This window comes from Neoarius graeffei, chromosome 4 (genome assembly GCF_027579695.1).
Source record: "Neoarius graeffei isolate fNeoGra1 chromosome 4, fNeoGra1.pri, whole genome shotgun sequence".
NCBI classification, from domain to species: Eukaryota; Metazoa; Chordata; class Actinopteri; order Siluriformes; family Ariidae; genus Neoarius; species Neoarius graeffei.
In genome coordinates, this window is record NC_083572.1 from 64,036,510 (window position 1) to 64,049,620 (window position 13,111).

The window sequence follows — 13,111 nt, forward strand, 5'->3', positions numbered from 1 at the left end:
TTCCTGAACCCTATAGAGGAGTTCTTCTCATCGTGGAGATGGAAGGTTTATGACAGACAACCATACACTAGAGAGAACCTCCTAAGGGCAATGGAGCTGGCCTGTGGTGACATCCCAGTGGAGGCCTTCCAAGGATGGATGCGCCATTCCAGGGCGTTTTTCCCGCGGTGCCTGGCAAGAGAGAATATAGCCTGCGATGTGGATGAGGTGATGTGGCCCGATGCAGCTCAGCGACATGATGCCGCACAGTGATTGTGGTGTGTGTGTGTGTGGTGTGAATAAAGTAAATTAAAAAAAACTTCACACCCTGAACATGTTTTCAAGAGTACTGTTGTGTGCAATAGATTCTGTTTTTGCATTGAGTTGTTACAGTAGTGTACATGCTGTATTTTCTATAGATTTATACTCTTCATATGAAACTCACAAATCTAAATGCCTAATCCTCTACAGAGATCTAAGATCCGTTACTGTAAAGTTTCAAAAAATATGCATTGGCAGTTATGAAACAAAGAACCTTCTCACAAATTGAGCATTGTGTTTTCAATTGTTTTGCTGTAGTGTGTAATGATGTGTATAGTGTTTACATTTTTGAAAGCTTCGAGCTGCTCTTTTGGTGTGAAAGTTTTAGTTTTGAAGTGAGAAGGTGTGGTTGTGTTTATGTAGCTTTAGAAAAGGGTGTTGTGTTTAGACATTGGGGAACATAGAGGAAACGTTTGTGAAATGTGTTTTAGCATTTGAGAAAAACTGTAATGTTCATGAGTCCACCATCAGGAGAAGACTGAACAACAATGGTGTGCATGGCAGGGTTGCAAGGAGAAAGCCACTGCTCTCCAAAAAGAACATTGGTGCTCGTCTGCAGTTTGCTAAAGATCACATGGACAAGCCAGAAGGCTATTGGAAAAATGTTTTGTGGACGGATGAGACCAAAATAGAACTTTTTGGTTTAAATGAGAAGCGTTATGTTTGGAGAAAGGAAAACACTGCATTCCAGCATAAGAACCTTATCCCCATCTGTGAAACATGGTGGTGGTACTATCATGGTTTGGGCCTGTTTTGCTGCATCTGCACCAGGACGGCTTGCCATCATTGATGGAACAATGAATTCTGAATTATACCAGCGAATTCTAAAGGAAAATGTCAGGACATCTGTCCATGAACTGAATCTCAAGAGAAGGTGGGTCATGCAGCAAGACAACGACCCTAAGCACACAAGTCGTTCTACCAAAGAATGGTTAAAGAAGAATAAAGTGAATGTTTTGGAATGGCCAAGTCAAAGTCCTGACCTTAATCCAATCAAAATGTTGTCGAAGGACCTGAAGTGAACAGTTCATGTGAGGAAACCCACCAACACCCCAGAGTTGAAGCTGTTCTGTACGGATGAATGGGCTAAAATTCCTCCAAGTCGGTGTGCAGGACTGATCAACAGTTACCAGAAACGTTTAATTGCAGTTATTGCTGCACAAGGGGGTCACACCAGATACTGAAAGCAAAGGTTCACATACTTTTGCCACTCACAGATATGTAATATTGGATCATTTTCCTCAATAAATAAATGACCAAGTATAATATTTTTGTCTCATTTGTTTAATTGGGTTCTCTTTAACTACTTTTAGGACTTGTGTGAAAATCTGATGTTGTTTTAGGTCATATTTATGCAGAAATATAGAAAATTCTAAAAAAGGTTCACAAACTTTCAAGCACCACTGTATGTAGAAGAGAGGCTTCCTCCATGATTGCTACACTGCCCTGTGATGCAGCATGAGCAGCAGATCGAAAAGATATCATGACTGGTTTCACATGTCTCACAGGAAGCATGTGTTAGCCTCCAGCCTTCCTAGCTGGTAGCCGTCATCCGGCAGAGGAGAGCGGACTGGTGGGTTGGAATGCGACCGAATTGGGGAGGAATATGGTGTAAAAAGAAAAGAACTGAATATGTATTTGAAACATTGTGTCCATCACAAAAGCACAAACACAAAAAGTGACTGGTCTACACAAACTTTTTTTTTTTTTTAAAGCACAGATCCCTAAAACAAAGAAACAACCTTTATTCGTCACATGCACACTTCAAAACACAGTGAAATTCATGGGCATAGTGGACGCGGGGTACATGTCCCCCGCACTTCCCGTACTTGTGACCTCTGTCCCCTGCACTTTTTACAGCCATTACAACCGCTCAATTCATTTTTAACATGTGGAAACGCGTTTTTCCGAGCCGCCTCTAAACGCATTACGAGCAGGCAGAGCTGAGGTGACAAACAAACACCGCTGTGTGATCAGAGATGCTTTAGAAAATATTGTAGAGTATCTTTGGTGTGATTCAGATCTGGGCAGCACTTCTGTATGTTCAGCAAACCAGCCAAGAGGCTAAAGACCTTAGACAGTTTTTTCCTAACAAACCGTGTAAGTTGAGTAATGCTGTTGAATGTAGATAATGTTTAGCTAAAAGATAACAAATAGATGTCAATTTAGTTCATTAAGCTAGCTAGCTAACTTAGGCCAAGTTTACATTAGACCGTATCAGCGGATCATCAGATTAACGTTTTTAAAACGATTAGTGTGCACACAGCAACGCCAATACACGATTCGCGTGCACACAGCAACACCAATACACGGATACGCTCGGCTCCGCAGGCATCCTGCGCTCCAAATCACTCCGCCCTGAACAGCGAGTGCCCTCTGGAGGGTGCGCACTCCGGCCCTGCGCAGCTCACAGAGCGCGCGAGTGAAGTGCACGAGCCACGATTCAGGACTGAGCCGCTGTGTGTGTGATCCCAGCGCATATCACTTACCACTTGCAAGTGGAAGGATGGCAAGCCTAAAGACAATCATAACTACACAATGGGCAGTATTTGCATCAGTATTTGCAGTATTTTCATACTTTTATACTCTTTAATGAAAGGTGATACAAGGCGGAAGTCCGCGCCGTTTTTCAGCAGTCGCGTCACATGACCAACGCCAGCGAATCAGGAAGGTGGAGGTCACAGTGACATTGTCCAATGACGACGCCAGCTAGAGCTCAGCACAGCGTATCCGCGTATTCTCAATGTTTACACAGCACCGGACCAGACATGATCTGGATTGAATACATGGACCCTGGCGGATTCCCGTTTCCAGGCGGTTTAATGTAAACGGACAGTGCATCCGCGAAGAAAACGAGACAGATACGGTCGAATGTAAACTTGGCCTTAGAGGCAGTAGTAACTAGTTACATTTACTCCGTTACATTTACTTGAGTAACTTTTTGGATAAATTGTACTCTTAAGAGTTATTTTGTTGCAAAATACATTTTACTTTTACTTGAGTAATATTATTCTAAAGTAACAATACTCTTACTTGAGTAACGTTACTATTTTGGCTCCTCTAAGATTACTCACTTCTGGGTAGAAAATAAGAATATAAAATGTATTTGTGTTCCTTTGACTTATTTTTGTAAAGATTTAATTTATTTTGTGGTAGTTAAAGTACATGAATTTGCTGATTATTATTACTGTATTCCTAATTCTATTTCAAAATGCTGCTTTCCACATTTTTGAATCTTTATTGCCACAATAGAAAGAGCAGGGTGAGAGAGGAGACAGTGGACCAGAGGCCAACAGGGATGATAATGCAGGGTCACAGGTGAGAAGAGAATATAACTAGCTACATCACTACTACTATTCTTAATTCTATTTACAAATTTTACTTTATAGATTTATAGATTTTGACTTTAGATTTTGACAGTATATCATTTTAAAGAACTAAAGTCGGTTCCCTGGTGCTGTGCTGTTTGTGGTTATGTGGTTCTTTAGCTGCTAAGGAGAGGTGCAACTGAATGCGAGAGGATGATAAATCACTCAATAGACCTCTGAACAATTTGTCCCCCTCAATTCTAAAATGACGGCTACGCCCTTGGTGAAATTCATCCTCTGCATTTAACCCATCTGAAGCAGTGAACACACACACACACTCAGAGCAGTGGGCAGCCACACCAGAGCGCCCGGGGAGCAGTCAGGGGTCAGGTACCTTACTCAAGGGCACCTCAGCCCAAGGCCGCCCCACGTCAACCTAACTGCATGTCTTTGGATTGTGGGGGAAACCGGAGCACCCGGAGGAAACCCACGCAGACACAGGGAGAACATGCAAACTCCACACAGAAAGGCCCTCACCGGCCGCTGGGTTCAAACCCGGAACCTTCTTGCTGTGAGGCGACCGTGCTAACCACTACACCACCGTGCCGCCCGATAAAATGATAAAATTGTGTTCATTATTGCAGCATGATCAAGCCATATGATCCTGCTAGGCTAACGTGACCAGACGCCCCGATTTGACCGGGACGGTCCCGATTTTGAGTTGCGCGTCCCCAGTCCCGACAAAGGTCCGTCGGGACGCTGAAATGTCCCGGTTTACACCAAACACTAACAAACTGTCCCGGTTACAGCGATCATATATAGCCAACGAGATGTCAATAAAGCTTCTAGCAATTCAGCATCAATGTGCGTGTGCGCGCAGTCAACCTTACAATGTATCTTTTTGTACAATGTTGCAATATAGAGGCCGCGTTATAACGGTTTTTTTTCGCTAGCGGCTGTCAACTACTATGCGACAATGCCGAACAGATGAGCGCTGGGCGGAGATGTTCGCGCACTTCAAGAGCAGGGAGATTCCTTACAGCAATGCCAGCCAGCTTTGCCAGTTTGCCATGTGCCCGCCTGGCACCAATGCTCCAGTTGAGTGAATATTTTCACTCATGAGTAACACCTGACTGACGGCAGATTCTACCATAACAGAGGCCAGTTAAGTCCCATCTCCTTAAATTGCTGAATTGATTGTTTTGATCATTCTATGAAGTTTTTCTAGTAGCATTTGGGGTCTTGGACATTCACAGTAAATTTTAGGACAGTAGTCCTGGTAACTAATTAATAAAAGCCTGACATGACAGACATGCTAAATGACAATAGAAACATCGGTTTCTATCATCAAAACCTGACAGACAAACTAACGTCTACCATCATATTCTGACAGACGCTCTAGAGGACAATAGCAACAAAACTGTTTCTTACATTATTAATCTGACAAATTTAGTAATAATATTAAATACCTCATCATTAGAACCAAATAATAAAATAAAATATTGAAATAAAAAAGATAAAATTTATTTTCAAAATTGAAATATCAACAATAATTGTCAGAACAGTGACGATAGACACGACTGTGTCACTTTCGCGGGGAAATAACACATTGAAATGGCCTGTCGGCTGAAAGGGTCGCAAGTGGCTCTGATTTATCTCAACTTACGATAGTTTTCTGGAGGAAAACTTTAAATATGAATGCACAAATATATTCTCGATGTTTCTATCATCAAAAATTTCTCTCGTCAGGATAGCGGACTGAAAATCTTACCTTGATTTATTTGATGAAATCTAGCTGTCAGAACTCCAAGTCTTGCCCGGAAGTAAATGTCTGCTGTCACAAAAATCACGCGCAGTAGAATTTCCTCTTTGCGTCAGTCAACATGTGCGTGGTGAGGGCTTGAATTTTGCTATCGTCAGGTGCATTAGACTGACGATAGCATTTTTTAAAAAATAACTGTGGGCCTTCTCTCGTGAACGAAATAGTTTTTTCGCTGTTAATCTATTTCAACTATCTGTTGACACCCAAAAATGATAAAGCCTGCTTCCACACGATAACTACCAAAGATCCATAATGGCCGAGTCTATCGTCAGGTCATCTGACAGAAATTCACTGACGATAGCAACAGGGATAATGAAAGTGATTTTTAAAATGGGAGTTATGTCTGTCAGATATGTCAAAGAAATAGAACTTTATTCTTTAAAAATCTTTTATTGATATACTCAGTGTATTTTTAAAATGACGTGCTGTTTTAGAAGACCAAATACCATATTTTCAATCTTGAAAATATTACCTCACTGAAAAACGGACAAGAAAAATCTCTTATTTTGTGGGCAAGTGATTAATGGATCCAGTTACGGTAGAATCTGCCTGACGAGAGGAATCGCATGACCGTGCCTTGCTCATTACCCGGGCCAATTTCGACGATACTTGCTCGCAGTTTCACAGCAGGCTCTCGGGCAATAAAGCGCTACTGGAGCAAATTCACTCATCATGTAAATATATGCAATAAAATGGCATCTTTAGGGTGGGTGGGTTGGGTGGCTGTGTTTCTGAAACATTTTCTTTTGTCTTTCATCTGTTTCATATGTCTTTAATCTGCATCACAGATTGTCTTGACTTGTTTGATGCTGTTGTCAACTCAGGGTTCATGTTTTCAAAATGGTTAATAGCCGACACTGGTTAAGATTAAACAGAGGCATTTTGGGTAAAGGTTCGGAGGTGACAACGATTAGGCTCATGCGCTCGTTCCTGTTACAATACATAGCCTATTGTTTAAAAAAAAAAGTTAATGGCATAAAATGTTGATGTTAATATGCAAGCAATGCATTTTCTTGGCGTCTTCACAAAGGTGAAATAAATCAGTTGAAATTTAGGCTATTGGCCTATTCCCCATCATCACATCTGTTGTCTGATTTTCTTACCTTAACTGAATTGTGATAGAAGTGCATGTAGATAACAAGAAAATACTTGATGATTCTCTGAAATGTTGATAAAAGTGAGCTTCTACAATATGATAAAAGCACCTGTCCGAGCCATGGTTTGAGCCGACGCATGTTTACATCAAAACGCATGTGTGTGCACGAGCATCACGGTCACGCGCAAAGTGTCCCGGTTTTAGCCTCGGGAAATCTGGTCACCCTATGCTAGGCTTTTTGTATTGTGTTTACATGAATCTTGGGACAGAATAATCTTAGGCGCCGTTTACACATACCCGGGTATTTTTAAAAACGCAGACCTTTGTCTTCGTTTGTGCCTTTCGTTTATACACAAATGGAGTTTTTTCCTCTGAAAACGATTCTTTCTAAAAACCCCGGCAAAAGTGGAGATTTTTTGAAAACTCCGTTTTGCGTTTGTGTGTAAAGAGACCAAAACGGAGTTTTAGGCAATCTTCACGCCACAAAAGAGCGACCGTTGTACATATGACAAGCATGGAAACACTCAGAGTAGCAGCATTTGTTATTAAGAGCTATATTCGCCTGTTTGCTTTTGAGAATAAAGCTCAAAGCTCATTGACCAGCAGAGACGCATTAGGGCTCGGAGGGCAGCAATTGCGGAGCTTCCGGTGACCAAAAGAGCCCGACCGTACCACTGCCAGCGTCGGCGATTTTGGGTTCGACCTGGACGGACTGCTATCTGGTGGGAGAATTTCGAGAATGGCGTTGTCGTCCCGGAGGAATGGCAGGAAAATTTCAGAATGTCGCGATCCTCACTCCTGTCACTCGCAGAGTTGGTACGTCCGTACATACAGGGTGAGTGTACTCACATGCGCGCTTCTGTCGATGTCGTCAAAAAAGTTGCCTGCACACTCTATAGAGATCTTGCAGTCACGTGACCGGAAAGTACACAACCGCCATCGTGTCAGTCAAAAACACCGCTGAATACTGCTGCACTCGTGTACAGAATGGATCAATTTCAACTGACGGACTACACGGCTCATTTTTCTAATGAACAGATAACTACATACATGTCTAAAATAAACGATCTACAGATTTGTGACCCTTATGGCTTACCGGACGGAGTTTTCACGACCGGATTTTGAACTGCCAGCGGAATACCCAGACGTGTATAATTACCTCATCAACTTTCCCTCGCTGTTCAGTGGTGAAGCACTGCGTGCCTATAAATCTCTGGACAGTTATCTTTACAGAAATTCAGGAGTTGTCAGCGACTCAGATGTGGCATCTTGTAAACAAGAATCCTCATTGGATGGGTAAGTCACTTAAGTATTGAGTATAGCACTGACCAGCCGATTATAGAATAAGGTAATTCCAGCTGTAATTCCAAATCGTCCGTCTTGTTTACCATGGATCTGGCGTTGGAGAGGTAGAGGCTTGGCAGTGGAGATTTGAGCGGCTGTTTTCTGAGCTTAGTCAACAGGCCGGCTCTACAGCCTCGCTTTTGCTTCCGCTCCCGACACCGCCTCCTTCGCTTTGCTTCCGATAACAATCCACGGAGACCCCGCTGGTCTCGCTATCTCGTCCGGAATGTTTTTTTGTTTTTTTTTCTCGTCCGGAATGTTGTGCATGCGATGGAAATCGCTACAAACTGTCATTTTCTGCTGGAAACCAATGTCCAGTAAGTCCATACGGTTGTAGTGGATATTGAAGTCCGGTACAGACGAACAACACGCAAAAATGCACACAAAAAACGTGCACCGGTAGGGAGAGCTTGTAGCCGCAGCCGTTGTAGTAGAATTGTATATAGTAGGGTTTTCCAGAAGAAAAGGTAGAAGTAAAAGCAGAAGTAGAATGCGGAATATGGCGTTTGACCGACACGATGGCGTCTGTCACAATCTGGATCGGCTGTGACGTCACATGCAAGTGCTCCATTACCTGGCTGACGAGGGTAGACTGCGCAAGACAGCTAATGCGTTTGGCCTTGCTCGCTCAACAGTGTCCATCATAGTCCATCAGCTCGACAGCGTATTTATGTGGATCAATATAAACGTAATTAAAAAAAAAAAAAAAAAAACGCAGCTGTGTGCACAAAGTTATTTTGGAAAACGGAGTTTAGAAAATATGCGTTTTTAAAAATACCCGGGTATGTGTAAACAGCGCCTTACTTAAAACCAAACTACAGATGTATTTCAGTGTTGCACTTAATAGTTAGCACTTGGCTATTCATGTGCATGTTTTAGCTCTGCAGTCCTACCCAAACGACTAACTGTACAGCACTTGACTCACTCTGCTCTGTGCACATAATGGAATTTGAGAAGCACTATGATTTTTCACCTTTTAGACCACTTGTTTTTGCAGGCCTTGATGTGTTCTTTACAAATCATAATAAACCATGCAGCCCCATGTCCACATATTACACACTTATTGGAAGCAAAACATTTTTGCCACATATACGGATACATTTACCACAAAGTGATACGACGACAATGAAGAAGTACTTCTATGAGTGCTGAATATCAAGTCCTTTTGGTTCCTTTTCTCTACCCGGCTCGTCCGTGCTCGAACCACTTGAAGCACACAAAGCTAGCCCGTGTACCTCGTAACTGCTGTGTGAGCAACAGTTTTCTGTCCTCCAAAACTGTGATGAGACATTTTTCCCCCTCTTCAGGTTTGCTTCCGTTCACAGTTTTGGCTGTTCTTACAAGCTAGAATTGCTACTGCTAGCGTAGCTTGTTAGCTTGCACTTCAGTGTCCAAGATAGCTAGACAATTTTGCTAGTGGCTCTCTCCAGTTCACACTCCGTGCTACTGGTACCAACTGGCACAAGACCTGAGAAAATCGTGAAAGTTGAAAAAGCGGACTGTGCTGTTGCTTAGCTTGACCTGCCAAGGATGCACCCTTGTGCAGCCCGTTGCCTAATCTCCTACAGTGGCAGGATGAGAACCGTCTCCGTTTTGCAACCACCAGCTCATAGGTCCTGTGCACCCAATGTAAGGCTATGCCTATTCAACAGCCACGAGCAGGCCTAGACCTTGATTTTGAGACCTCTCACACCCAACCTGACCAGGCAGCGAATCGCAAAGCCCAAGGTACACCACAAAACACTCTTAAATCCAGAATGGATTTGTTCAGAGGACTGGATTTGTTCCTAAAACCCCTTCCCTTGTGTATGTTGAAGTGCTCAGATGTAGTTCATGCCGTACAGTCATGAAAATGTCCACGGACGTGTGTGATGCATAATTCCATGTTCCCAGTGCTCCAGAACATATGTACTTCTTGAGGGTCACCTTCCCGGGACAGGCGTACGAGTTCAAAGTTCTCCCCTTCAGGCTGTCTCTCGCCGCTCTGTGGGCCAGATGTGACAGAGTTCTTCCATACTTGGACAATTGGTTCCCCTGTGCCTCCACCAGAGAACTTTTCACATACAGGACACAGCCTTCTCACACACACGCCCACATCTTGTACTCAGGGTGAATTCTCAGAAAAGCTCACCAACACTGAGACAAGTTATTCACATTACTGGCATACAGCTGGATTCAGGAAGAAGGATCATTTCCCTTGGTGGCACACACCAACTAGATGAGATTGGGCCGGTGTATCTGATTCCGACTCCTCAGAATGACAGACCTACTGACTGCTGCTGCAGTTAGGTTGTCTCTGGGTCTGCTAGAAAAACAAAAATTTTCAAAAGATGGGTTATATGCCCGCTGGAGACACATGACCTTCCTCAACAAGAGTACCACCATTAGGGATGGATCCCTATCAGACAGAGAGAGAATCACCATGGACTCCTCCCTCAACAGATTGGGGGGGGGGGGGGGGGGGGCGGCTGTGGTGAAACCGAGAACTGCAGGACTACAGGTCAAGTCAGAACATATCAACCTATTACAGCTCAGGGCAGTCTGGCCACCAGGGTTGCACAAGGTTGAGAAACACTTGTCACTTCATATGATCACCCATAGGTTAGAGTCACTGAGGGTGATTCACCTGCCCAGTCACCAAAACAGGGTGGCAGATGCATTTTGTATATTAAAGGAGAACTGAAGGCAAATTTATCATCAAAATTCTCTCTCATTTTATTAAATATCGGAATGCATTTCTGATATCTATTTTGTTGCTGCTATAGCAAGTTATGAGTGTTTGAAATATGCTCTGTAATACATCAGTCCATATGTCAAAGCAATGGCCGTAAACGAGATTCGCCGAGACCTGTGCAAGACATCGTAGAATGGAAAGTAAAACGTACAGCGGAAATCAAAGCGACCAACATCTGCCAACATTTGCCGCTTTTCCACTACCAACGCGGCTGAGTTGGGCTGAGTCGAGCTGAGCGGGGCTGTTGGCGTTGCATTTCGACTACAACCGCGCTGAACTGTGCTGGCTGAAAGTGGGTGGACACATTGGGTGGAGTTAGCGAAAGTGGGTGGACGTCACGTGATGTCGTTAGGCGGCGCAAACAGTGACATCAGTGAGCTTTTAAGCGGTAGTCTCACGACCCAGAGAGTAAACAATAAACATGGAGGACATGGAGTCGTTAGTGCTGCTGGTCTTGGTGCTGTGGCTTGTTGTCACCGACAACGCCAACAGATACTGGCAAGAGCGTAAAGATGAGGCGAGGCGCATAATTTGTCATAATTCTTCTTCTTCCGGGTTTACGGTGTTTACAGATGGTGGTTCCCAGCGTGCTCGCGGGGCGTGTGTGGGCATGTGAGGACACTCCTCCTCACCAATCACTGCACAGGGGAGTGCGTCTCCTCATGCCCCTAGCCTCACTCAGCACGGTTTGGCTCGCCTCAGCCTCACTGCAAAACCGTGCGAGTTTTGGGTGCTGAGTAAGGCTGAAGTGAGCCGAGTCGTGCTGCTCTGAGGTAGTCGAAACGCGAGCCGTGTTGGGCTGAAGTGAGCTGAAAAAGGGTAGTGGAAAAGGGTCAATTGTCAAAAGACGCACGCGCCCTCTTTCAAATGCTGATGTAATTAAGCCGGAAGTTGTGTTTGTTTTGATAGCAAATCAGGAAAGTTTGAAAAAAAGCAGGTAATAATAGTCATTTAAACTCGTTTTTGTGCAATATTTCATTTGGAAAACACAGTTTTCAAAATGGCGGCACTGACACTTCACGTTTTGAAGTCTTGTGAAGATCGCGCGGATAAGCGACACCTGCCGTGGACCAAACAAACTGAATTCAACATGGCTAAAACACCAAACAGGCCGATAAAGTATAATATTTAATTGCAATTAGTTGCCAATACGAGTCATGATATAAGGTGACTAAAACCCAAAACATAACTGAATAACACGTTAAGAAATAAAGCAAGTTTAAAAATGACTTCAGTTCTCCTTTTAGGAGTGTGGCGTCTGCACCCAGAGTTGGGAAAAAGTTTGCCCTGGCATAAGTGTCTCGCTTTGCCAATACTCAGTTTACTCACTGCCGAGCATGGTTCTTTCAAACCGAGCCAAACTGCCCTCTGGGTCAGGATGCACTGGCCCATAACTGGCCTCACAGTCTTCTGGATGCATTTCCACCTCGTTTGCTGATCCTACCTACGTTGCACAGATTCCTGCAGACCCTGGTTCCTTCACTATTGAGGGGACCACCCTGGCTACTTCCCCAACAAGCCACCTTACTGTGGATAAATGGACAAGTATGGCATCGCTAGCCAGACGTTTGGTTTGGCAGAGCAGCAAAAAGTTTGATGGATGTGATGTAGCAGCTCAAGAAACAATCCTGAGCACTAGCGCCCCTAGTGCTTGGGCTCTGCATGCCGATCGGTGGAAAATATTCCAGAAGTGTAGCCTAGTAAACTAGACCCACCCGCCTAGCGGCCAAAAATATTTTTGCCTAGCGAGTGGGTCTAGCCTCGCACCATATAAACAAAAACACCCCAGGCATCAAATCGTGCCCGCCAATCACAACGCAAGGTTTTTGTTTGGATTCTTTGGGCGGGCTTTTGCAGGAGTGACGACAAGGCTGCGCGACGCTGGAGAAAGCACAACAGGAAAGATGGCTACGGCTAGTGAACAGCGCGCGTTTGACTCCGCTTTGGAATCAGTTTTAGAAGAATTAGACTTGGAGTTTTCATTGAAACATGAGCAGGAAGAGGCTCTCCGCTCATTCCTTTTCAAGAAGGACGTTTTCGCTGTTTTGCCGACCGGCTATGGCAAAAGTCTGATCTACCAGCTGGCTCCGCTCGTAGCCAAAAGGATGGGGCTAGTTTGTGTAGTACAAAGAATTAATAAACAGCTTTGAAACATTACTTTTTGATTGTTTCTTATTTTCCCGTTATTTTAAATTTAAGGGAAATTATTTCACCAAACACCACTAAATAAAAACCTCTCAAAAACAGTTTAAGCAAACCCTTGAAAAACACTTGGGGGGGAATGAGTGTATGTGGTACAGACTCCAAACTTGTGGTCATTATCTCCAAACTTCTTAATATCTAGAACCTGTTTATTAATTAATACGCATTTTGAAAAATTATTTATTTCAAGGCCTCCCCCACTGCTTTCTGTCGCTCTGACTACGTCACAGTCACTGTTGCGCTGATTGGTCAGAGCGTTGGCCTATACGCACAGAGACAGTTTGAAAGACAGCAGTTTGTTCCTC

The 13,111-nt window shown here is 43.8% G+C and overlaps 1 protein-coding gene across 1 annotated transcript in view; it reads right to left on the reverse strand.

The window, feature by feature from the left end:
* LOC132885137 (activin receptor type-1B-like) overlaps window positions 1–13,111 on the reverse strand; it is an 80,541-nt gene that overhangs the window by 13,316 nt on the left and 54,114 nt on the right. The window lies entirely within an intron of this gene.